Below are 25,659 nucleotides of genomic sequence, written 5' to 3'. Positions count from 1 at the left end.
GGGGTATATTACAGTATATTTGGATATATTTCAGTATATTACAGTATTTCACGATATATTAAAGTATATTGGGGTACAGTATATTATGATATATTACAATATAGTATAATATATTAGGATATATTACAGTATTTCACAGTATATTAAAGTATACATGTATTTGGATATATTACAGTATATTATGATATATTCGGATATATTACAGTTTAGTATGATATATTCGGATATATTACAGTATATTATGATATATTCGGATATATTACAGTTTAGTATGATATATTCGGATATATTACAGTATAGTATATATTACAGTATTGCATGATATATTACAGTATATTGGGGTATATTACAGTATATTAGGATATATTAACGTATATTTGGGTATATTGCAGTATATTAGAATATGTCACAGTATAGGGTATGACACAATATATTAGGTTATAATAAAGAATATTAGGGCATATTACAGTATATTAGGGCATATCACAGTATATTAGGGTATGTCACAGTATATTAGGGTATAACACAGTATATTGAGGTACATCACAGTACACTTGGGTATACTACGATATATTACAGTATATTGGATATATTAAAAGATATTAGTTGGATATAATCAAAAATACATCATAATTTATTTTTCCTCTTAATGAAATGTCCCTTTAACATATTTTTAGGATGTTTTTGTATTCAGACAGAGACACCATCAAAAGTAGGAATTCATCTTCTCTCTTCTATTAACCACTTGTAGGAATAAATCGTGACATCCAATTGTCAACCGGCTTACGACCAATAAACACGCTTGATTTCATTGATCAAATAACGTGATATCGCAGCCTTTGTCAATGTCTCGATTAGACAGCCACACTGTCATTCCCTGCGACAAGACAAAATCTCTCAATATCTCGATTCATGAAAAACACTGGCACCCACGTTCTATATTATGACAATTATTGATTTAGCGTAGGAAATTGGACATTGAGGAGCGATGTGAAGGGGTTATTTTATACGAGAACAAGATCTAGAATAACCCTATATTTTAACTAACTCCGTATTCATCAACTATCGGAACATCTCCTCATATCCATACGATATACATGGGATATAATTAAACCAGTCACGGTTGTCAAAATGATAATAAATTCTAATTTTTCTATTTTTCTTTAAAATTTCCATTAATAACAAAAATAAAAAATCATTTTTAACTATAAGATTTTTGGGTTCAAGGGACTATTTTCTTAAAAGTAGAACTCAAAAAGACCGAGAAATAGGGTTTAACATCCGTCCAACACAACCTAGGTCTAACAAAATTTCAATTCAATAATTTGGAGTCTCTACTAGTAGGAGAAAACCCATGCACCCTATTCCATAAGATCTGTCATTGAGTCCAGTGACACAGTTTCGATCACCAAACTTGTACTAACAAGGAGTAGGGTCGCCTGTTCTCCACTTTCACCCATTGCTAAAGACCTATAAGTGCATGTGCATTACTGAAATAAAATGCAACAATGAATTGACCTCAATTTTCTCATGTGGATATTAAACCCTCTCTCTCTCTCTCTCTCTCTCTCTCTCTCTCTCTCTCTCTCTCAATTTTCTCATGTGGATATTAAGCTCTCTCTCTCTCTTCCTCTCTCTCTCTCTCTCTCTCTCTCTCATCAAAGATATTGGCAAATTAACTGATCACTATTCATAAAGAGAATTGCAATTGGAAAGAATAAAAAAAACATCAAGCATAATCTAACTGATGTTATGTGACAATTTCACATTCCATGCAGCAAAAATGTCGTTTCAGGATCCAAAATTATAAAATAAAATATGACATTAACCAATTCTGTTCCACCTCATTAAATCAAAGAATTAATGTTTAAACAAAGATTAAGAGATTTGCCGAGACTCTGGTTCAAATCAGGCGATACATTAAATCAAATGACATCATTAACTGTGCTAAATATTCCACACAGCAACAGATCTAATGTTGCAGGGGACGGTCGTATATTATCGCGTCCCTTCATCGGACACAGATCACATGATCTTCAAATTAAAATGGAATCATAAGGCACTAATTCTTGAGACAAGCTATCACAAATTAGATCGATGAATCATTCGTGGTGGATAAAGATGTTTGTTTATGGGGGACAGAAATTGTCAGAAATTTGCGCGGAATTAGAGTTAATTACGATAAACTTAGCGTAAAATGTGCTCGCCTCTTCATCAGGGAGGTTTTTGAAGTGGTATGGGAACACGTCACGGTGTCAATGCAGTAAACTGTAATGTTAACACTAATAATATTTCTCTATTGGAATATATCGATTTCTGAATACAGTATTGGACAATTTGTACTAAAACTTGCCCATTGATGTTTATTGAGGTCCCAAAGCGGTGCTAGACATTCTAAATTCTATTCATTCTGACGTTTGTGAATGTCTCTATTGATTTCTCAAGCTAACGGGGAGAAGCGACTGTCATTTTCAGAAGGTCCCTTATCGCTGTCGTTCGTCTTTACTCCTGAACATTCGACCAATGTCGGTTATAGATTTAGCAGTTTTTCCATTGATCTCTGACACGGAGTCTCCTCTTAGTCTTTTCGACAGTCGTGGAAAGTTATTTGAGACAAGTTTCTATCACTTGATTTCTTGGTATCGGAATGTTTTCTTTAACTCCCAGACGTGATTCATCTCACTGAATGTTTGCTAGAAAATAAAGGAAGCTGCGAGATGCGTAGCTATCGCTCTATGATAGATATGAATATTTCCTTCAAGATGGCACAAGTCGTGAATATTTTCTACCGTGTATGTCATTAGTTATTATATAATATTACATCGGAAATAAAACTAATCTATCTGTAAATTGAAGAAGGTTTCTTTCTGTAGTAGTCCAGCTATATTAATAACATCCATAAAGAAAAAAAAATTAATGGGGAATGAGAAGCCGAGTGATTATTTTTACGTTAAAAAATGTGAATATTATAAAATTTGAAACAATACATCAGAGACATAAAATGCCTTTTTCATGCAATTTTTAAATCTTTTCTGGCTGGAATTTGGAAAACAAAATGTTTCAATCAATTTTTAATCTTTTCTGGCTGGAATTCCAAAATAAAATGTTCCTCTCAATTTTTGATCTTTTGTGGCTGGAATTCACAATAAAATGTTAAAATAAGAACAGTATCATTAATTTTTTTTTATGGGGGAGTTACAAATTTTAACATATTGAGTTTTTATCCTGACAGGATTATCCATCACTGATATTTTGATGAGCCTCTTTCTAATCCAGTTAAATCCAGGCCTAGAGATTATCGACCAGTCCAGGCCTAGTGAATATCCACGGTTGATATTTTAATGAGCCTCTTTCTAATCCAATTAAATCCAGGCCTAGAGATTATCCACTGAGTGATATTTTGATGACCCTCATTTAAATTTGAATGAATCTAGGCCTAGAGATTATGCACAGTTGATATTTTGATGACCCTCATTTAAATTTGAATGAATCTAGGCCTAGAGATTATGCACAGTTGATATTTTGGTTTTGTTTTCTTAATTATATGTTCAATAATCAATTTTAGTACATTTTAATGGGGATTTAGACACTGTCCGCAAAAAACTCCAAATGATCATCAACACATGTAAAATCTTTCGGAGAGAGAGGGAGAGAAAGAGAGAGAGAAAGGTATAACATCCACTTCACACAGACTAGGTCATTTTGGGACTAGAATGTGGTTCAATTTTATTTCATTAATTCGCTTGTGCGTAGGGGTCTTTAGCAGTGGGGAGAAACTGGAGGACCTAGAGAAAACCCACTAGGTTGGACAGGCGACCCTACTCCTTGTCACGTACAAGCAGGGAATCAAAACCACGCTAGTTGACTCAGTGACAGACCTTTTGATCCAACGTACACGCATTTACCAAACCCTACTCCTTGTCACGTACAGGCGTGGAATCGAAACCACGCCAGTTCACTCAGTGACAGACCTTATGATCCAACATACAGCATTAATCATGTCTATAACCCTAGCTGTGTTTAATCTTTCTAGTGTTGATTTCCATATTGTCCAAGAACTTTAATATTTTTTAAAAGTATGACAAGAGTTGAAGTGAGAAATGTCTACAAGCTTGGTTAATCTTTCTAGTGTGGATTTCCATATTGTCCAAGAACTTTAATATTTTTGTAAAGTATGACAAGAGTTGACCTAAGAAATGTCTACAAGCTTGGTTAATCTTTCTAGTGTGGATTTCCATATTGTCCAAGAACTTTAATATTTTTGTAAAGTATGACAAGAGTTGACGTAAGAAATGTCTACAAGCTTGGTTAATCTTTCTAGTGTGGATTTCCATATTGTCCAAGAACTTTAATATTTTTTAAAAGTATGACAAGAGTTGAAGTAAGAGATGTCTACAAGCTTGGTTAATCTTTCTAGTGTGGATTTCCATATTGTCCAAGAACTTTAATATTTTTGTAAAGTATGACAAGAGTTGACGTAAGAAATGTCTACAAGCTTGGTTAATCTTTCTAGTGTGGATTTCCATATTGTCCAAGAACTTTAATATTTTTGTAAAGTATGACAAGAGTTGAAGTAAGAGATGTCTACAAGCTTGGTTAATCTTTGTACTGATGAGTAAATCTCGATGATTTATGTATACTATACCAGGACATGAGACAAGGTAATTTTAACGGCAAGACCATCAAATTTAACTTTTACACGATTTATATCTGAGATAGGGGCTGTTCATCATGCGATTTGGCTGATTCTTTATCCAATCACAAATCAATACCGACACCAATGGACGTATTTATTCCCCAAGCTCATATAGCAAAACATACTTCATCTAAATAATTTCGTCTTTTTGAACAATCCTGACAGGGTAAATAATGCCGAGTTTGTCTGAATACACAGGGGTTTTGTCATAAATTCCGGCTAATGTTAGGACACATGACATTATGTCTGTTGGAACATGCCTGTCTCTCACTTTCGCGTTTACATAGATCAGACATGCGATCACCATTTACGTTCACAATGGGTAGCCATGTTTGTTCATCTCAAGTACCATCACTCTGGATGGACATCTTCTAATATTTCTGATAAATTAACAAATTACTTCGTGTCATTTTAACATTGTTAGCTTTTGTCTCAATTGTGTTTGAAGAAAATTTGTCAATGGCAGATTTCTGTGTTTTTAAGACAACTTCTGTCTCAATAACATTGATTAAGGACCCAAAATAACCGTCATAAAATAAATGTGAAATAAAATTCATCGATAGGATAATAAAGGAATGGAGTGAGATGGGATGTGAATTTGTTCCAAACTACAGCACTTCCGTCGTACTCTCCCATAATTTCTAACTCCTATTTGTATACAGTTTTTCGCCCCATACAAACAATTAGACTCACTTACGACATAACCCTCACGGCCGCAACCGCTAAAAAATTGAAGGCCTGGCTTTAAATATCATGAAGGTCAAACCATTCTAGACATTGCCGCTACCACTCAACTCATACTAAACTTACACTGTCTGTCTCAAGTTAGCTTGAATAAGCTAGTTGACCGACATTTTCAGTCTTTTAAAATCAACCATTTCAGTATACTTCGATAATTTTGAGAAATATTCATTCTGCTTCAATTTAATATCAGTGAAAAGGTTTATTAGTCTTTGTGTTTATGGCAGATATAATATAGTTTAACATCCCCTCGACACAAACTAGGTCATTTTGGGACTAACATATGGTTTAATTCTACTTAAATAACTCGCTTGCGTCTAACGGTCTTTAGCAGTGGGAGGAATCCTGAGGACCTGGAGAAAACCCATGAGTTTTCACATTCGACCCTACTCCTTGTCACATACAAGCGAGAAATTGAAACCACGCCAGTTGACTCAATGACAGACCTTATGATACAAAGCGCAAGTGTTAACCATTCAGCCCTCCAACCCCATAAATTAAACGTTAAAGGTATTCTATAAAAGGAGTCATAAGGGTAGAAATACAGAGTTTTCTAGGGTCAAAATCAGAGTCGATTAATGTTTACAATGACTTGTTAATAAGTAAAATAAAAGAAAGTTATTTAATAAAAAGAAAATTCAATAAAAGGAATCATTAAGGTCTATATTAGAGTATTTAGGGGATGGAGAAAGATGAGAGACGTAGGAATACAGACATTTTCTAGAGTTAAAATCACAGCTGACTACTATTTATAAGTAAATTAAATGTTATATTAAAGTTATTCAACAAAAGTGAGTGATTAAGGTTTATTTTCTAGTATTTAGGGGTGGGAAAGATGACAAAGACATAGGAATACAGAAATTTTCTAGAGTTAAAATGACAGCTGACTAGTATTTATAAGTAAATTAAATGGTATAATGTATAAAGTTATTCAATAAAAGGGAATCATTTTAGGGGATGGGGAAAGATAAGAAAAACTTAGGAATACAGAGGTTTTCTAGAGTTAAAATGACAACTGACTAGTATTTATAAGTAAATTAAATGGTATAATATATAAAGTTATTCAATAAAAGGGAATCATTTTAGGGGATGGGGAAAGATAAGAGACGTAGGAATACAGAAGTTTTCTAGAGTTAAAATGACAGCTGACTACTATTTAAGATATATTAAAATGACACGTGCTACAGCTTATACTATAACCCATGTTAAAGCTTCAAATATAAACCTAGTCGAGTAGGTCCCCACTTTTAAACATCTGGAACGAGTCAAACATATTAAAACAACGGAAATAACCAATTTCCTCCTCCAATAATATTGAGTGACAGTGACAGAGTTTGTTACCGAGGATTTGGGTAAATTATTCAAATTACACCGTTATGGTTCAACGATTGTAATATCCTCTACGATGCCCTTCCTTTTAAATCGTTATGATGATACAAACAGGAAATAAAAGAACAGCACATTTTTGTGGGCCGTGTTAACTTCCCAAATGAGAAGTGACATCGGGTAGTCTAGAAACCATTTGTGGGTCGTGTTTTAAAACTTCCCAAATGAGAAGGGACATTAGGTAGTCTAGAAACCATATGAACTTCCCAAATGAGAAGTGGTATCAGGTAGTCTAGAAACCATTTGTGGGCTATATGAACTTCCCAAATGAGAAGTGGTATCAGGAAGTCTAGAAACCATTTGGGGGCTATATGAACTTCCCAAATGAGAAGTGACATTGGGTAGTCTAGAAACCATTTGGGGGCTATGTGAACTTTCCAAATGGTAAGTGGTATCAGGTAGTCTAGAAACCATTTGGGGGCTATATGAACTTCCCAAATGAGAACTGCTATCAGGCCCCGAGTTCACAAAGCATTCTCAGACTTGAGTTAATAATTTCATGAACTTTTAATAACTGTTTATGAGAAATATCTTTGATCCAGAAACACAAAACTTTGCACATAGTTTCTTATTGATGTATTTGATATATTAAAACAACAAAAGTTTTATAAAGGGCTATATTTAAGATAAAAAAAGGTGAACAATTTAAGTCTGAGAATGTTTTGTGAAACTGGGGTCAGGACGTCTAGAAACCATATCAACTTGAGGAGTGGTATTAGATGTTCCATATATAATGTGTTATACTTCTGAACTCCATCAAATGACAAGTGGTATCACTGGGTTCTAGAAATAATATTTTAACTATGTGATGTCTTCAAATGAAAAGTGGCATCACTGTGTTCTAGAAATAATATTTTAGCTATGTGATCTCTTCAAATAAAAAGTAGCATCACTGGGTTCTAGAAACAATATGTCAGCCATGTGATCTCTTCAAATGAAAAGTGACATCGGGGGTTGTAGAAACAATATTTTAACTATCAGGGGTTCTAGAGCATGTGAGGGTCTTTTTGGGTTGGAGTGAACAGGAAGATCCAGGGAAAACTCAAAATCTTAACCGTTATTTAAATCAGTAGAAATTTAAGCCTGCGTACTAAACTTCGACATGGAATAACAACCTACAGAATCAGATAATAATTGCCATATACCTGTAAATATCCAATTTGTCTGCTTGCCACATCCCGTCAGAAATAACACAAATTTATTATAATTACATTTGATTGGAATTAGACAGGAACAAAATATTAGTGAAGCATTTAAACCCACGTCGACTTATAATTTATCAAATCCATCCCATATTTAAGGTGAACATGTCCTTCGTTCGGTCTGAATCACCTTCAGATACAAATTAGAACCAAATGTCATAAGAATTAGTAAAAAAAACTTCTTTACAGTCATTACTGGTACTATTAGCATAAATAGGGCTGATCCAGTTTCTGGAGGTTGAGTCACGGTGGCCCAGTGATTAAGGCTCAAGCTGACTCAGCACTACGGCCTACTCTTATATCGAATTTCAACTGTCAAGGGATCTTTTACATGCACGCCAATATGTGCATGGGACCTCGGTTTTTCGTCCCATCCTGCATCACGGACTAGGGGAAAGCACGCTGGAAAATCTGGATGAACTTTCCCGACCAATGCAGAGATCGAACACCCGACCTCTAAGCTAGCAAGTCAGTGTCTTACCCACTTAGCCACCGTGACCCCCCTAATTTGAGACCAATATACAGCAATTTCTATTTCTATAAATTCTTCTACAATTCAATTCTCTGTTTTATTACAAAAGAACCTTGATTTTCGTGTCCTACATTTATTAGCGAGAGAGAGAGAGAAATGGGGTTTAACGTCCACTCAACACAAACTAGGTCATTTCGGGACTAACATATGGTACAATTTTATTTCAATAATTCGATTGCACATAGGGGTCTTTAGCAGTGAGAGGAAACCGGAGGACCCGGAGAAAATCCACGAGGTTGAACAGGCGACCCTACTCCTTGTCATATACAACCGGGGAATCGAAAATATACCAGTTGACTCAATCACAGACCTTATGATACAGCGTGCTAACCATCGCCCCCCCCACATTTATCAGCATTCCAATGTGTTCACATGGCACAGAAGGACCTAGAGATAAGCCTGGATTACGCTGTGATATATTAGTGAAAAGGAAAACACATCAATCCTTTAACCCTCTTTCTAGCTCCGCCAGACCGGTTGTGAAAGCTGGAATAGATAAGTACTTACTTTATGAAGGTACAGATATATAATTGTTAATAAATAACGGTTATTTTTATTAGTTTAATATTCTACTTGTTAAATCACTTGGCACACGTACACTTCTCTCGTCTACATTCTACGAATATATTCAACATATTTGACAAATTAAACCCTTGTACCATCTTTATTTCATCAGATGATCACATCAATAGTCATACCTTGTTTTTAATTTAATTCACCGAATATACAGAGGTAGGAAGTGAAAAGCAATGGGGTGTAAAGTTTTACTTTTCTGCTCCAACCATGTTAATGACGATAGGGTTACAACGTTCAGGATCCTATAAGGGAGATTTTGCCCAGATAGTACCCTTCATCAACGTCCAAATGTGAAGGGTTCTTTTACATGTGCAACAACGTGTCAAAAGTTTCGTACAATGCCAACAACTTCGATGTTGTTACTTGCCAGCCCCTACGCCAGACCCTTCACCCTGCACCTCTATCAAGAGAAAGACATCCTGGAAAAATCCTGGGGAACTTTCTCGGTCTACACCAGGACAGAACCAGGACGGAACCAGGATGGAACCGGGGCCCTCCTGGTTTGTGAACCAGAAGGGCTCCAATGGCAATATATTTAAAGGGCACTTGTTTGGTGCAATAAGGTAGATAGTATTTAACAAATGATATTTACAAATTAATTTGTTTGGTGAAATTTCCGCGGTTGTATGTCACAAGGAGTAGGGTCGCCTGTCCAACCTCATGGGTTTTCTCTGAGTCCTTTGGTTTCCTCCCACTGCTAAAGAACTCTACGCGCAAGCAAATTGTTGAAATAAAATATGAACCATTTGTTAGTCCCGAAAAGACTTAGTTTGTGCCGAGTCGACGTTAAACCCCATTTCTCTCTCTGTCTCTCTCTCTCTTGCGCGCGCGGTTGTATGTCACAAGGAGTAGAGTCGCATGTCCAACCTCATCGGTTTTCTCCGGGTCCATGTGTTAGTCCCGAAAAATGACCTAGTTTGTGCCGAGTAGACGTTAAACCCCATTTCTCTCTCTCTCTGTTTGGTGAAATACGGTAAATAATATATTTAACAGATTATATTTACAAAGTCATTTGTTTAGAGAAATAAGAAAGATTTGAATAAGGTATGACGTATTTACACAGGGGACAATACTCTATCCAATATCCAATCTCAGCAGACAGAAATTATAATTTACAGTATTGATGATAAACCATCTTTAATTACTGTTGATAATGATAAATGTATTTTCAATAATACCCTGTAGGTTTCACCAACATAAGTAGTATCTATAGATATACTCTTATATAACCTGTTTCTACAAAATTACAATTAACACTTTCCTTTAAAGAGATCTTCCGAGATTTAAAATTGGTTGCCGACGCAAAATCCTTAATTCTTGATGATATTTTAAACACATAACTTTGACTGGAAGTCAGGCATTCTTTTTCAAGTATAATAAATCTGTGAGCATAGAGAGAGAGAAATGGGGTTTAACGTCCACTCAACACAAACCAGGTCGTGTTGGGACTAACACATGGTTCAATTTTATTTCAATAATTTGTTTGCGCGTTGGGGTCTTTAGCAGTGGGAGGAAACTGGAGGACCCAGAGAAAACCCTACTCCTTGTCATGTACTACCCGGGGTTCGAAAGACCTTATGTTACAACACGCTAACCATTCGGCCATCCACCCCCCCCCCATTCCCCCTTAATAATTCTGGCACTTAAAATAATAATAACACGGGAAATAATAGCAAAATACCTCACTTGTTTTATATACGATCCATGAAATTAACAAATCTCAACGTTGATGTTGAAACTTGAAAATTTTATATTTGCCAATTTCTATATTGACAATAGTGAATTATAGGATTATTGTTTAACAAAGTAGGACGACTGTGTAAGCTTATAGATTCCATGTGTTTTAAGTTTAAATATATATTATGCAAGAGGTAAATTTGTCTATTACAGGTCTTTCTTTAGGCCTGAAATGTTATCTAAATTATTAATTAGACATTAATTAACTTATCCAGACCATAATCAACTCTAGATGGCATCGCTAGCCTGCGATATTTAGTGGATTGTGAGCCGATTTACTGCATAACTTTCCTTCACGATTTAACGATTAAATGGATAATCGAGACTATCCTGTTTATCATACTGACTTTAGTAATGATGATCGAGGCTAGCCGGAAATTTCAAGGGCTTAGTTCTCGGTTCACAGTGGATCAATTTGAATGAAATTTTAAGCAAATTGTCTGTACTTAATCTAGTTTTTAACTATTATAGTGAGAACTGTCAACTTTTTATCAGATCTCCCATAATGTATCTTTAAGGCTTTATTTTAATATATTTTAAACATATGCAACTATCGCTTAAATGTAAAGACTGTTGTTCGGGCCCTGGCATAAATCACCTTCTGTCGAGGCCTGCAGGTGTTATGTGATTTCTGAGCACATCCAAGTATCAAAAAATAACATCATAAAGAAGGGGTTTACTTGTGGAAAAAAAGACATAATTATTATTACTTTAATGGGAGATTAGATAAAGAGCTGGCAGTTCTCACTATAATAGTTAAAAACAAGATGATGTCAAGGGAATATGCTGAAAATTTCAGTCAAATTGATCCATCCTAAGCTGAGAAAATCTTATTTTAAAATATTTTTAGTCTAAATTGTTATTATAGCACTGTCACAATAATTACAAAAAATCCCGATTATCCATTTTTGTGTTTAATCACCAATGTTAAACAGCAGATCGGATTCAAATCCAATGAAAATCGGACAAATAAGATGGCATCAAGATTTGATTACGGTCTGGATAAGTTAATTAAAGATAGATTATGGGAGATAAGATAAAGAGCTGGCAGATCCACTATGAACCGAGAATTAAACAATTGAAATTTCGACCTAGCCTCGATCATCATACACTAAAGTCTGTACGATAAAAAACATAGTCTCGATCATCCATTACATAATGTATGTTTAAGTAGAATAAAACATGAATAGCACATAAATAAAAGCCTGTACCTTTAAGTGTTAAATGATAGAAATATTAGATTATATATATTCAGGGTATAGATTGTATTGATTGCTAGTCTATCATAGATTAGATACAAACTAACGCCCAGAATACACCGTAAAATCACTTCATCTTGAAGTATTTAACGCTAAATATCCCAGAATTACTGTCAATTAAATCACCAATAACGACTTATTGCTTCAATTTAACAATTATCCATGAAATCAGATTAGAACATCTTGTGAAATGTGATGTTTTAATTACAACTGACTCAACTTGACGTATATAGAAAGGTTCTTTTTAAATATCTCTACATGTTTTCCATCTACAGACAGAGTTTTGGTTGAATACTGGCAATATTTTAAAATCACATTCTTGAGTCTTATAGCCTTACAATGTGCAATCGGTATGCCTTTTCTTTAAAGGGAGAGAGAGTGAGAAATGGAGTTTAATGTCCACTTGACACAAACTACATCATTTGGAAACTAACATATGGTTCAATTTTTATTTCAATAATTCGCTAGCGCGTAAGGGTTTTTAGCTGTGGGAGGAAACCGGAGGGCCCAGAGAAAGGGGGGGGGGTATGGCATTTTGAGACTAACATATGGTTCAATTTAATTTCAATATTCAATAATTCACTTGCGCATAAGGGTCTTTAGCTGTGGGAGGAAACAGGAGGACCAGGACTGGGGGGGGGGGGGAGGTTGTTATATGGCATTTTACACTATTCGAACAGACAGAAACCACCATCCCTAAAATAAATCAGAAATAAACAACTAATGTGTTATTTCTGGTAAGGGGGGTTGGATGGCCGAATGGTTAGCATGCGCGCGCTGTATCATATGGTCTGTCATTGAGTCAACTGGAGGGATTTTGATTTCCAAGTTGTACGTGACAATGAGTAGGGTCGCCTGTCCAACCTCATGGGTTTTCTCCGGGTCCTCCGGTTTCCTCCCACTGTTAAAGAACCCTACGCGCAAAAGAATGATTGAAATAAAATCGAACCATGTGTTAGTCCCGAAATGGACGTTAAAACCCATTGCTCTCTCTCTCTCTCTATTTCTAGTAAACAGGTGATTCCAATATTTTCAAAATGCACATGTGACATATGACCAAATGGTTACCATAGTAATAAGAGTTTAAAATCTCATCATTCTGAGACAAACACATGTTCTGCAACAACTGGGCTAATAAAGACAGCATATAGTGTGCTATGAGGGAAATTTCCCAGGACATCAATTAAATTTCAACTGTCAAGGGATCTTTTACATGCATGCCAAAGTGTACACAAGACTTTGTTTATGCGTTCCATCTTAGGAATCAGACACAGTTCCTTTCCAGGTCCTCCGTCCTGCACCACCGACAAGGAGAAACCATTCTGGAAACTTCCAGGGAACTTTCTTAGCCAACACCAGGATCGAACCCCGGGCCTCCTGGATTGTCAAAGTGCCGCCTTGGCTACCTCGGGATCACGGTGGCTAAGTGGGTAAGACGCTGGCCCGCTAGCCTGGGGGTCGGGTGTTCAATCACTGCATTGGTGGAGAAAGTTCATCCAGATTTTCCGGTGTGGTTCTCCCTTGTCAGTGATGCAGGACGGAGGGCCTGACAAGGACATCTGTCTAGTCGTTTGGATGGGAAAACTGAGGCCCTGTGTACACATTTGTGTGCACATAAAAGATCCCTTGACAGTTGGAATTCGATATAAGAGTTGGCAGTAGTGCCGCTGTCCGGGCAAAAATTTCCCTCATAGCACACTGTATGACGTATGCCCATCTTCATTAGCCCAGTTTGGAGCAAAACAGTAGGACGCTAAACCCCCATTTCATTTCATTTCATTTCTCTTGGCTTGCTGATGTTCAGACTAATGTACTTATCTCATTAGTAATAATTGTACTGGTATGTATGTGCATCTATAGAACATAAAATGCACGTGCATGAAAACAGATGTTGTGATAATGACAAGACACACGTTCTCAAACGAATCATCAATTTTTTACAGCAACTCATTTCGTTTACAAATCACAGACAGTAAAATTTGATTTTCATCTAAAAGTTTACAAATTACTGATTTAGGTACAGTGATTAGTGACCAGCTACGATGATGATTATTGAAATCAAAGCTTCTATATTTACTAAATGAGATGGTGTCTTTGATCTGCTGAAAAGCGTGCAAGACGCATGCCGAAAAAATATTACAAGGATAACGTGATCAGCCTTCAATAGTTTATTTTCCAAATGAAATATATAAAATCATCATATCAGAATTTGTAATAATGTAAACTTTAAAGATAAATGAAATGTGGTATCAGATGTTCTAAGTTCTAGATGAGGTGAGAGAGTGAGAGAGAGAGTAAGAGAGAGAGAGAGAGAGAGAGAGGGGGGACATCACGTATCTGATATGCATGTGCATGTGGTATCTGATACGCATGTGCATGTGCACAACTTTAGTGTTAAATCACTCCATATAAAATACACTTTACTAGTTATAGAACAGAGAGAGAGAGAGAGAGGGAGAGAGAGAGTGGGGGAGAGAGAGAGGGAGAGAGAGAGAGAGGGAGAGAGAGAGAGGGAGAGAGAGGGAGAGAGAGAGAGAGAGAGAGGGAGAGAGAGAGTGAGGGAGAGAGAGAGGGAGACCGTCTATCCTGAACAACTGACAAGGGGGAGGGGGGAGGAGGAGGAGAGAGAGAGAAATGGGGTTTAACATCCACTCGACACAAACTAGGTCATATTGGTTTAACATATGGTTTAATTTTATTTCAATAATTTGTTTGCACGTAGGGGTCTTTAGCAGTGGGATGAAACCTAAGGACCCGGAGAAAACCCACAAGGTTGGACAGGCGATCCTACTCCTTGTCACGTACAACCAGGGAATCGAAACCACACCAGTTGACTCAATGACAGACCTTATGATACACCACGCAGGCGCTAACCATTCAGCCATCCAACAACCCCATAGATAGAGTAGACAAACTCTGTCTCATGTGAAATCACACCAATTCAATTCTTAAAAAAATCTGTATTAAAGTCACAGCATTGATGATAAAGATTGAACACAACCAAATCCTTGCTAAAATATTTTTGATGGGTCTCTTTTGAATTCAAATGACATAAATTTAAATTTCAACCATAAAAATAAACCATTTACATCCTGTCGTTTGTGTTTTTAAAATAAACATATTTTAGCTCACGGCCTTTAAATTTATACAAGAGGATGTAGGGTCAGGAAATTTGATATTTTTTAGCAAAAGTTGAGAAATTTGGAGACAAAGGACAGGAGATGGTAATTTAAGAAGCCATAAGAAACAGGAAATTAGCCCCAGAGAAAAATAACACATGTCTTAACTCTTGTCAAATGTCAACAAATAGTTGGTATTAAATGAGGGTCGACACCACTATTTAAAGGTCTTTCTTTAGTATGAATTTGTTTAATTTTTATTTCAAGTGAATTAAATACATGACACAGGTCAGGATTCCAAAAATTTTAGATTTGAAATTATTGCTTTTGTGACATAATATGGGGATCAAGACCACTATTTAAAGTTCTTTCTTTAGTTTTGAATTTGTTTTATTCTTATTTTAAGTTAAGTGAATTAAGTAATACTGGTCATGATTCCAAGAATTTTAGATTTAAAACTATTGCTTTTGTGACATAATGAGGATCGAAACTAGTATTTAAAGTTCTTTCGTTAGTTTGAATTTGTTACATTTTTTTATTTTAAGTGGATGATTTAAATAGTACTGGTCAGGGTTCCAAGAATTTTAGATTTAAAATAATCTTATAATTATCTTGGTTTTGTGACATTATTATTATTATTATTATTATTACAAAACAGTTATATGCTATTATTTCAAATGGTAGCACATAGCTATGGTTTGTGAAAATGCAGTATGAATACATTAAATTATATTTTTGATTTGGTATAATGTGTACAATGTTCTCCAAATTGTACTAAAACCCCCGACCATTATTACGGTTTTTACTTATTATAACAAAATACAACACTCTCTTTACCAAATAATGAGAGGGTTGGATGGCCGAATGATTAATGAGTGCGTGTTGTATCATAAAATCTGTCATTGAGTCAAGTGGCGTGGTATCGATTCCCCGGTTGTATGTGATCAGTTGTCGGGTCGCCTGTCAAACCTGGTGGGTTTTCTCCGAATCCGCCAGTTTCCTCCCACTGCTAAAGACCCTACACGCAAGCAAATTATTGAAATAAAATTGAACCATATGTTAGACCCGAAATGACCAAGTTTGTGTTGAGTGGACATTAAACCCCATTTCTCTCTCTCACCAAATAATTTTAAATGATGAATGACAAACACAAAACTCATACACTACAACATAACAAAACGCAAACCAATATCAACTGAATGGGGTTTCAATTTTTTTTCTTAAACATAGATATACACATTGTGAATATTGAGTAAATTTACAATAATTTCTTTTTAAGTCCACCCAACACAAACTAGGTCATTTCGCTTAAGCAGTGGGAGAAAGTCTGAGGACCCAGAGAAAACCGATGATGTTGGGCGCACACATTAACCATTCGGCCTTCCCCTTTATAGACGGAATATAACAGATATAATTTATAAAATCTCTACGATTAGTTATTTTGGGTCCCTTTAACTTGTTCTCATGATAGTTTGATCTTTACATCTACAAAAGACAGGGTGTTGACGGTAATTTGAAACTGACATTCCTTGAGACCCAGGAATTTTGTCAAACCCAAACGACAGGAAGTTGTAACATCAGAGGACAACATGTGATTCAAACAGAAAAAAACAACAACTCATGAGTTGAAAATATGAAAAATCAAATCTGACAAATGGTTTGAAAAATAATTATGCTCCAAAATAAACCTTGTTTATTATGAGGTTAATAATATAATGATTAAACATATATTATGCAAGAGCTAAATCTGCCTATTGCAGGTCTTTCTTTAGGCCTGAAGTGTTATCTAAATTATTAATTAGACATTAATTAATTTATCCAGACAATAATCAACTCTCAATGTCATTTCTAGACCGCGATATTTAATGGATTAGAATCTCATCTGCTGTTCAACGCTCATTGATGATTAAATAAAAAAAATGGATAATCAAGACTATATTTTTTATTGTACCGACTTTAGTAATGATGATGGAGGCTAGGCCCCAAATTCAATCTTTAAATTCTTGGTTCAGAGTTGATCAATTTGACTGAAATTTTCAGAAAATTCCCTTTACATTATCTAGTTTTTAACTATTATAGTGAGAACTGCCAGCTCTTTATCTAATCTCCCATAATGTATCTTTTATTTGAACAGGATTTTGTTCTATATACAATGGAAGATGTTTTCCAAGGGAGCAGCATTACCACCGCCTCTTCTTGAAATTCCAACTAGGGTTTGACATACATTTGGTTCCTTCTTTTCAGCGATAGGGTTTAACGTCTACTTGACACAAACTAGGTCATTTCAGGACTAACAATAATTTGCTCGCGCACCTGCGACCCTACTTCTTCTCTCGTACAAGCCGGGAATCAAAACCACACCATTTAATGCAATCACTGACCTTGTGATCCAACGCGTATGCATTAACTATTCGGCCACCCGCCTTTCAATGACAGGAGTAGTAGTTCCTAAACTTATTTCTAATCACAGCACATTTTAGAACATGTAAAATTATTTTAGCACACTGTGTACATAAATTTGTTAATTCATTCAAGAGATGTTCCTTTCCATGTGAAATTCAAAATTCAAAATTTAATCACAGCGCACTTTAGAAAAATGTAAAGTAATGATATTTTATCACAATGTGTACATAATTTTCAATTTCTTTTCAAAACTGAATAATGAATCTCAATAAAATGATCCGAAACCCCTCTCATTCCTGGGTTAGTTATTTGTCAATTTACACATAAACTTTATTATCAATTTCAGTTTTTAATGCTAATTACATCGCGTGGTTCACCCGTAATGCCACGGAACACCTGTGTGCAGCAGTGCACAGTTTGGTAATGACTGGACTAGACAGTTAATACCTGACGATTCCTACCACAATAAATATTTATATTGGCATTGCACATGTTCCATCCAGTCTGCTCATGCTGCAGGTTTATCATTGATCTCTAATTCAAATACAGTTTTAGAGAGAGAGAGAGAGAGAGAGAGAGAGAGAGAGAGAGAGGCTTTAACTAACATATGGTTCAATTTTATTTCAATAATTGGCTTGAAAGTAGCGGTCTTTAGCAGAGGAAGGAAACTGGAGGACCCGGAGAAAACCCACAAAGATGGACAGGCGAGCCTACTCCTTGTCACGTACAATTGCGGAATCGAAACCAAACTGGTTGACTCAATGACAGACCTTATGATACAGTGTGCACGAGTTAACCAATTGGGCTAATAAAAGGGTCCTTTTATGTGCTCGCATATGTGTACACGTGACCTCAGCTTTCTTTTTTTTTGTCCCATCTGAACAACTAGACACTGCTTTTAGACAGGCCATCGATCCTGCAACACCGAGGAATTTTCTCTGCCTAGTACAGGTTAGTGAATCAGTGTCTTACTCAATGATCCACCATAGCTCCCAATATATTTATCTAGCCTATATTTTTTCGTTTAATTTGTATGTAAAAAAAACCCAACACTTTTTCATTTAATTTTAAAAAAGGAAAGGGTTTGGTCAGTGTCAGTTAAAATGCATCGTTACTAAGTAATTAATACCATAATCTTTAAGTGGTAGTTAGCTATTGAGAAACAAATTAACAGAACAGAATTTTTATGGGAAAAAATCACTGTTCTTTTTCTTAAAGAAGGATGTTTCGACGAGTATCAAGTATTATGCGTGATATAAAGATATTTGTCGAAACCTCATGCTCTTAGAATAAAATCCGTGATTTTTACAATTGGAATTTGATATAAGAGTAGGCCATAGTGCCGCTGCCCGGGCAAAATTTCCCTCATAGCACACTGTATGGCGTATGCCCATCTTCATTAGCCTAGTACAGGAGCAGAACAGTAGGACCTTAAAACCCATTTCATTTCATTTCTATAAAGTTGTGTTCTGTTAATTAATACCAATATTGCCAGAAGATAATAATCTTGATGCCAACTATTATATAACCTTGTCTGCGATATCACCTGGATGGAAGCAGACGTTAAATAAAGCTATTTCATATACATATTATATAACCCATCAACACACCAAACTCATCACATCACATCACAATCAGCTTTGACACTTCAGACTTTCAAGTCTTTTAAATGACAGATTCCACTGTCTGCTCTATGTTTGGCTTGTAAATTTGATAGGGTTCAAGTCATTTAGTTGACCTGGGAGGTCCAGTCTTCAAGGCCATCAAATTAAAAAATATGACCTGCTGTTTATCAGTGGGCTACTCTAAATAACTCTAGTCAACAACTTTAATGAAATCAAAGAGTGATTAACGCCCTACTGTTCTGCTCCATCCAGGCTAATGAAATGAAATGAAATGGAGTTTAACATCCTACTGTTCTGCTCCAAACCGGGCTAATGAAGACGGGCATACACCATACAGTGTGCTATGAGGGAAATTTTGCCTTGACAGCGGCACTACGGCCTACTCTTATATCGAATTTCAACTGTCAAAGGATCTTTTACGTGCACGCCAATGTGTACACGGGACCTCGATTTTTCGTAACCATCCGAATGACTAGACAGCTGTCCTTGTCAGGCTCTCCGTCTTGCATCACTGACAAGGGGGAACCACGCCGGAAAATCTGGATGAACTTTCTCGGCCAATGCAGGGATCGAACACCCGACCTCCAGACTAGCGAGCCAGCGTCTTACCCACTTAGCCACCGTGACCCCTGGGCATACGCCATGCAGTATTTTACATTTCTTAAGACATTTATAATTCCAAATATATCTATATTTCAAAATTTAATTCCAGTTCTTCTCTGGGTCTGTGATTGAGTCAAATGATATGGGGTCAATCCCATGCTTCCATATGCAAGCCACTTACTGAAATAAAGCTGGGCCCTGTTTCTCGAAATCTTAGCTAAAGATAAAATCCAATTTTAGTAGATACTTCAATTTTGATTGGCTAAGCACTAAAATCAATCTAATATTATCCAATCAAATTACTAAAATTTGGATTTTATCTTAGTTAAAATTTCGTGAAACAGGGCCCTGGTCTTAAATTTGTGGTGAGTGAATATTAAACCCCCATTTCTTTATCTCTCTGATGGACACGACAAGCAAATAATTTTTCGGAGTGACCTATCCTGTCTGAGAGGTTCTGGTGGTGACCACAGCATGTGGTGGTAGAAGCCAAGACCACAACCATTTATGACCATCTAGTGTCTGCATGACCACTGGACAATCAAGGATATCATCTTACTGTTTGATATCACATGTGACTGGTTTAAGGTTGTATGTAAATAGAAGAGTAGGACTCAACAGACCACATGTGACTGATGTTTCTAGGATATATGACAGACCTCTAACAGCTAATCACCTACAGCTGTTTCAGAGATAAGACAAAATCTGTGACACCAAGACCCTGAGAAATCTTTCCCAAGCCTCATTAAATGTGTTAAATCTTGTTTGTCTTGCCCTACTGTGACCCGGTTCTTAAACTGGTCAGTCTTATTTTGGGGGGAACATTTGTCACCTTATGTCAGTCAGAAATATATAATTAGTGACCTTGTATCTTTGAGAGAGAGAGAGAGAGAGAGAGAGAGAGAGAGAGAGAAATGGGGTTTAATATTCACTGCACAAAAACTTATTAGCAACATCTTTCACCCACTGTAAAACATTATGTCACCTGTACTTAATTATTTACATCAAATTTGGAGACTATCGTCGCCTGCTGCAGCGAAAGAGTTGAGAAGAGGCCCATCAAAAATTTCAGCAAAAATCATAGATGGCACTGTTTTTATATTGTCGACAGCTGATGCTGAATGTTCAAAAATTTTCAATTCATTATATCTTCGTAAACACTGAACAGAACCCGGGGCAGACATTCTGGTCGAGACGCCAATGCCCCTCAGTTCGATTGACTACTGTATTCTCTTAAAAAAAAAAATAAAAAAACAAAACCTAGTTTTCATCAGATCAAAGGATGACATAAAATTAACTACCGTGGCCCCCTAGTTTTAATCAGAATGGTTGGAGAAGCCAGTGGAGTAAACAATCAGAGCCCTTATTCACGAAAACTTAAACTAAGATACAATCGAAATTTTAAGAAATACTGCAATTCGATTGGCTGACCAGTAAAATCAATTTGCATATATCCTATGAAGTTGCAGTATTTCTTAAAATTTCGGTTGTAACTTAGTTTAAGTTTTCGTGAATAAGGGCCCAGATATTCAAGATGTGTTCCCTAGAACTATACAAATACAACAAATTAACTACCATGTCCCCACCCTCTCTATCACCCAACCACATGTTCCAAAATATTAATTGCCGTATGTCACCTGAAGGAATGACAGTGCATTCGCTAATTCTGACACTCGATTATGGAACTCTCTCCCTCTTTCTATTCGCAATGTCTCCTCCCTGGACTCCTTCCAAAAATACCTCAAAACACATCTTTTCCCAGAGCACTACTCTGAATGATTCACTTACACTAGTATTGCTTTTATTTTTACTTTGTTTTTATGTCATTTTATATGTTTTATGTCATATTATATGTTTTTATGTCACACTATATGTTTTTATGTCACACTATATGTTTTTATGTCATTATATGTTTTTTATGTCCTATTATATGTTTTTGTGTCATATTATATGTTTATATTATATGTTTTTATGTCATATTATATGTTTTTGTTACGCATTGAGATGGTTTTTATAATGTAATGCGTATAATAAGAAATAAATATTATTATTATTATTCCCACAGCTAGTTTTATCCAGATTGTTGAGGATGAGCTTTCATCTAGATGTGTCTGCTACCCCCCCCCCCCACACACACACACACACCCCTCATTCCCACCCCTATTTTTAGTCAGATTATTGAGGAAGAGCTTACATCTAGATTTGTTAGGTGTGTCCGCTACAACACTACAAGTACAATAAATCATCTAGTTATAAACAGTTAAATAAAAAAAAACGATACAAGATGAACTGATAGATTAGAATCCTGGGAAGAAAAACTTGTTTGACCTTATTAACACCAATACACGACTAGAAGATACCGTGAGATTTATACATACGACAGAATAAACACTCACAAAGATAAGGTCAGCCTTGACATCTTTTAGGACAGATATTCCTTACAGAGAGTCCAACCTCATGGGTTTTCTCCGGGTCCTCCGGTTTCCTCCCACTGCTAAAAAACCCTTCAGACAAGTGAATTATTGAAATATAATTGAACCATGTGTTAGTCCCGAAATGACCTAGTTACAGAGAGAGGGTGAGAAAAAGGGTTTGACTTCCACTTGAAACAAATTAGGTCATTTATGGACTAACAATATACATGTATGGTTTAATTCTATTTCAATATAGCAGTGGGAGGATACTGTGGATGGACAGTCAATCCCACTCATTGTCACATACATACATGCCACTTGACTCAATGATAGAAATGAAATGAAATGGAATTTAACGTCCTACTGTTCTGCTTTGATTTGGACTAATGAAAGAGAGAGAGAGAGAGATGGGGTTTAACGTCCACTCGACACAAACTAGGTCATTTCGGGACTAACATATGGTTTAATTTTATTTACATAATTCGCTTGCGCGTAGGGGTCTTTAGCAGTGGGAGGAAACCGGAGGCCCCGGAGAAAACCCACGAGGTTGGACAGGCGACCCTATTCCTTGCCACGTACAACTGGGGATTTGAAACCCTGCCAGTCGACTCAATGATACAGCGCGCGCACGCTAACCATTCAGCCATCCAACCCCCCTGGGACTAATGAAGACAGGCATACACCATACAGTGTGCTATGAGGGGAATTGTGCCTGGGCAGCAGCACTACGGCCTATTCTTATATCAAATTCCAACTGCCAAGAGATCTTTTATGTGCATGCCAATGTATACACGGGACCTCGACTAGACAGCTGTCCTTGTCAGCCCCCCCCCCCCGGTCCTGAAACACAGACTCAATTACAGACCTTATAATCTAAAGCACATGTATTCAACCACTCAACTACCCAACCCTATTACTTATAGGCCGATAGCCGAATAGTTAGTGCGTGTGCGTTGCATTATAAGGTCTGTTATTGAGACATCTGGTGTGGTTTCGATTCTCCGGTTGTATGTGACTAGGAGTAGGGTCGCTTGTCCTGTCCAATCTCATGGGTTTTCTCCAGGTCCTCCAGTTTCCTCCCACTGCTAAAGACCCCTACGTGTAAGCGAATTATTGAAATACAATTGAACCATATGTAATTAATCCTGAAATGACCTGGTTTGTGTCGCATGAACATTAAACCCATCTCTCTCTCTTTAATTTTCAAAGGATGTTAAAAACAAATGAACACCAAAAACCAAACGAGAAAAAGACCTCTTAACTTAAGATACGCGTAAGGGAGAATAACTTTATTGTACCCAACAGCCATGACCGCAGCTCCATCCATATTTAATGCAAAAAAAAAACCCATTAAAAATTCATCGTCATATTCCGTCATTTTCATGAAGTTTAACCATTGAAGATTTAATGAGTTAGGATAACCATTGCGATGTATCCACGGAGAAAAGAAGGCCATAAAATTTGCATTACTTGGAAGACAATTAATTAGCCAAGCTGAAGCAATTGTTGGTAACTGCAACCTTAGCACGACTGACGCTGATGTTACTATACAGGAGAATTGATCGGACCGGGTCTGTCACATGCAAGCTATCCATAACATCATTTAAAAGCCTCCCGTACTTCAATTATTCATAATGGAAGTCACACACAGACTCCAGTGTCAACGAGCAAAACAACGATTTTCTGGTGAATATTCCGTCATTTGTCACGCCACCAAATTAAAGACTAAACTGATTGAACCTTACTAGTGCGAATATTACTTCATACATTAGTGATAGGCCACGTGAATATCCGACCGTTTCTTTTTATACCCTTGTCCCCGAGGAGCCGTTTGTGAGAAGCCATCAGCCACCCTAACCAGCTAATTCTCTTGACCTCACGATAAGGTGAACATTTGTTGATGCACACAGCTCGAGAAAAACACATTTTTGAATTAGGATGTATTTTTTATGATGGCAATAAGCTAGAATTTACGAGGAGGGGATAAATAAGTGATCTAACTTGTAGAGAGACATTATCTATTGGTGTAAATCATTGTATGGTGTTTAAACATGTGTGGAGGACTCAGAGAGGTGGAGAAAATTACCAGTCATATAAAACTATTATATATCATTGCTAATAATACCGGGACATAGTTACTAATACTGGTTACAGCAGGGTATTTGAAGGGTAGTGGGAGGGTAGTGGGGGGGTTAGGAGGGTAAAGAAAGGGTATTATTATATTAGAACCGGTCATATAAAACTATTAGATATCATTACTAATAATACTGGGATATATTTACTAATACTGGTTACATTACAGGGTATTTAAAGGGTAGTGGGAGGGTAGTCTGTGTGTGTGTGTGTGGGGGGGGGGGGGTGGTAAAGGAAGGGTATTATTATATGAGGTTTGGTCATATACAACTATTATATATCATTATATCATTACTAATAATACTGAGACATATTTTATAATACTGGTTACAGCAGGGTATTTAAAGGGTAGGAAGAGGGTAGTGGGGGTTAGGAGGGTAAAGAAAGGGTATTATCATATGAGGTTTGGTCATATACAACTATTATACATCATTACTAATAATACTGAGACATGTTTACTAATACTGGTTACAGCAGGGTATTTAAAGGGTAGAAAGAGGGCAGTGGGAGGGTAAAGAAAGGGTATTATTTCAGGGGATTTGGTCATATACAACTCAGTCATAATTACCAATGCCAGTATTACAGGGTAGCAGGAGGGCATCAGAAGGGTAGTAGGAGGGTAAAGAAAGGGTATTATTAGTTGAGGTTTGGTTGTGTGCAACTATATTCATCGTTACTAATAATAACTCAGTCTTATTTAATTCACTTGTTTACTAATATTGGTAGCAGGGTATTTTACAGAGTAGCAGGATAACAGAAGGGTATTATTATATAAGGCTTGGTTCATATACATCTAGTATCAACATGTGACGTTTCAATACTCTTACAGGTATCTTTGCCTTGATAAAGGTACCTGTAAGAGTATTGAAATGTTGTATGTAATAAACCAAGAAGTAGTAAATCCATAAAGTTGTGCTATAATGAATAGTATAACTCTACTTCTAAATGTCATTTAAGGATATTAGAAACTATTATGATCATTACTAACAATAATGCAGTTGTATCTACTCCTACTGCTAACAGCAGGGTATCTGAAGGGTAGCATGGTAACAGAAATGAAATGAAATGAAATGGGGTTTAACGTCCTACTGTTCTGCTCCTAACCTGGGCTAATGAAGACGGGCATACGCCATACAGTGTGCTATGAGGGAAATTTTGCCCGGACAGCGGCACTACGGCCTACGCTTATATCGAATTCCAACTGCCAAGGGATCTTTTACGTGCACACCAATG

At 36.4% G+C, this 25,659-nt stretch overlaps 1 protein-coding gene across 2 annotated transcripts in view; it reads right to left on the bottom strand.

Annotated features, from left to right (window-relative positions):
• LOC126817087 (centlein) overlaps nt 1-25,659 on the bottom strand; it is a 91,823-nt gene that overhangs the window by 50,481 nt on the left and 15,683 nt on the right. The window lies entirely within an intron of this gene.

This window comes from Patella vulgata, chromosome 4, assembly GCF_932274485.2.
Source record: "Patella vulgata chromosome 4, xgPatVulg1.2, whole genome shotgun sequence".
Taxonomy (NCBI): Eukaryota; Metazoa; Mollusca; class Gastropoda; family Patellidae; genus Patella; species Patella vulgata.
This window is presented reverse-complemented; position numbering and strand designations above follow the sequence as displayed.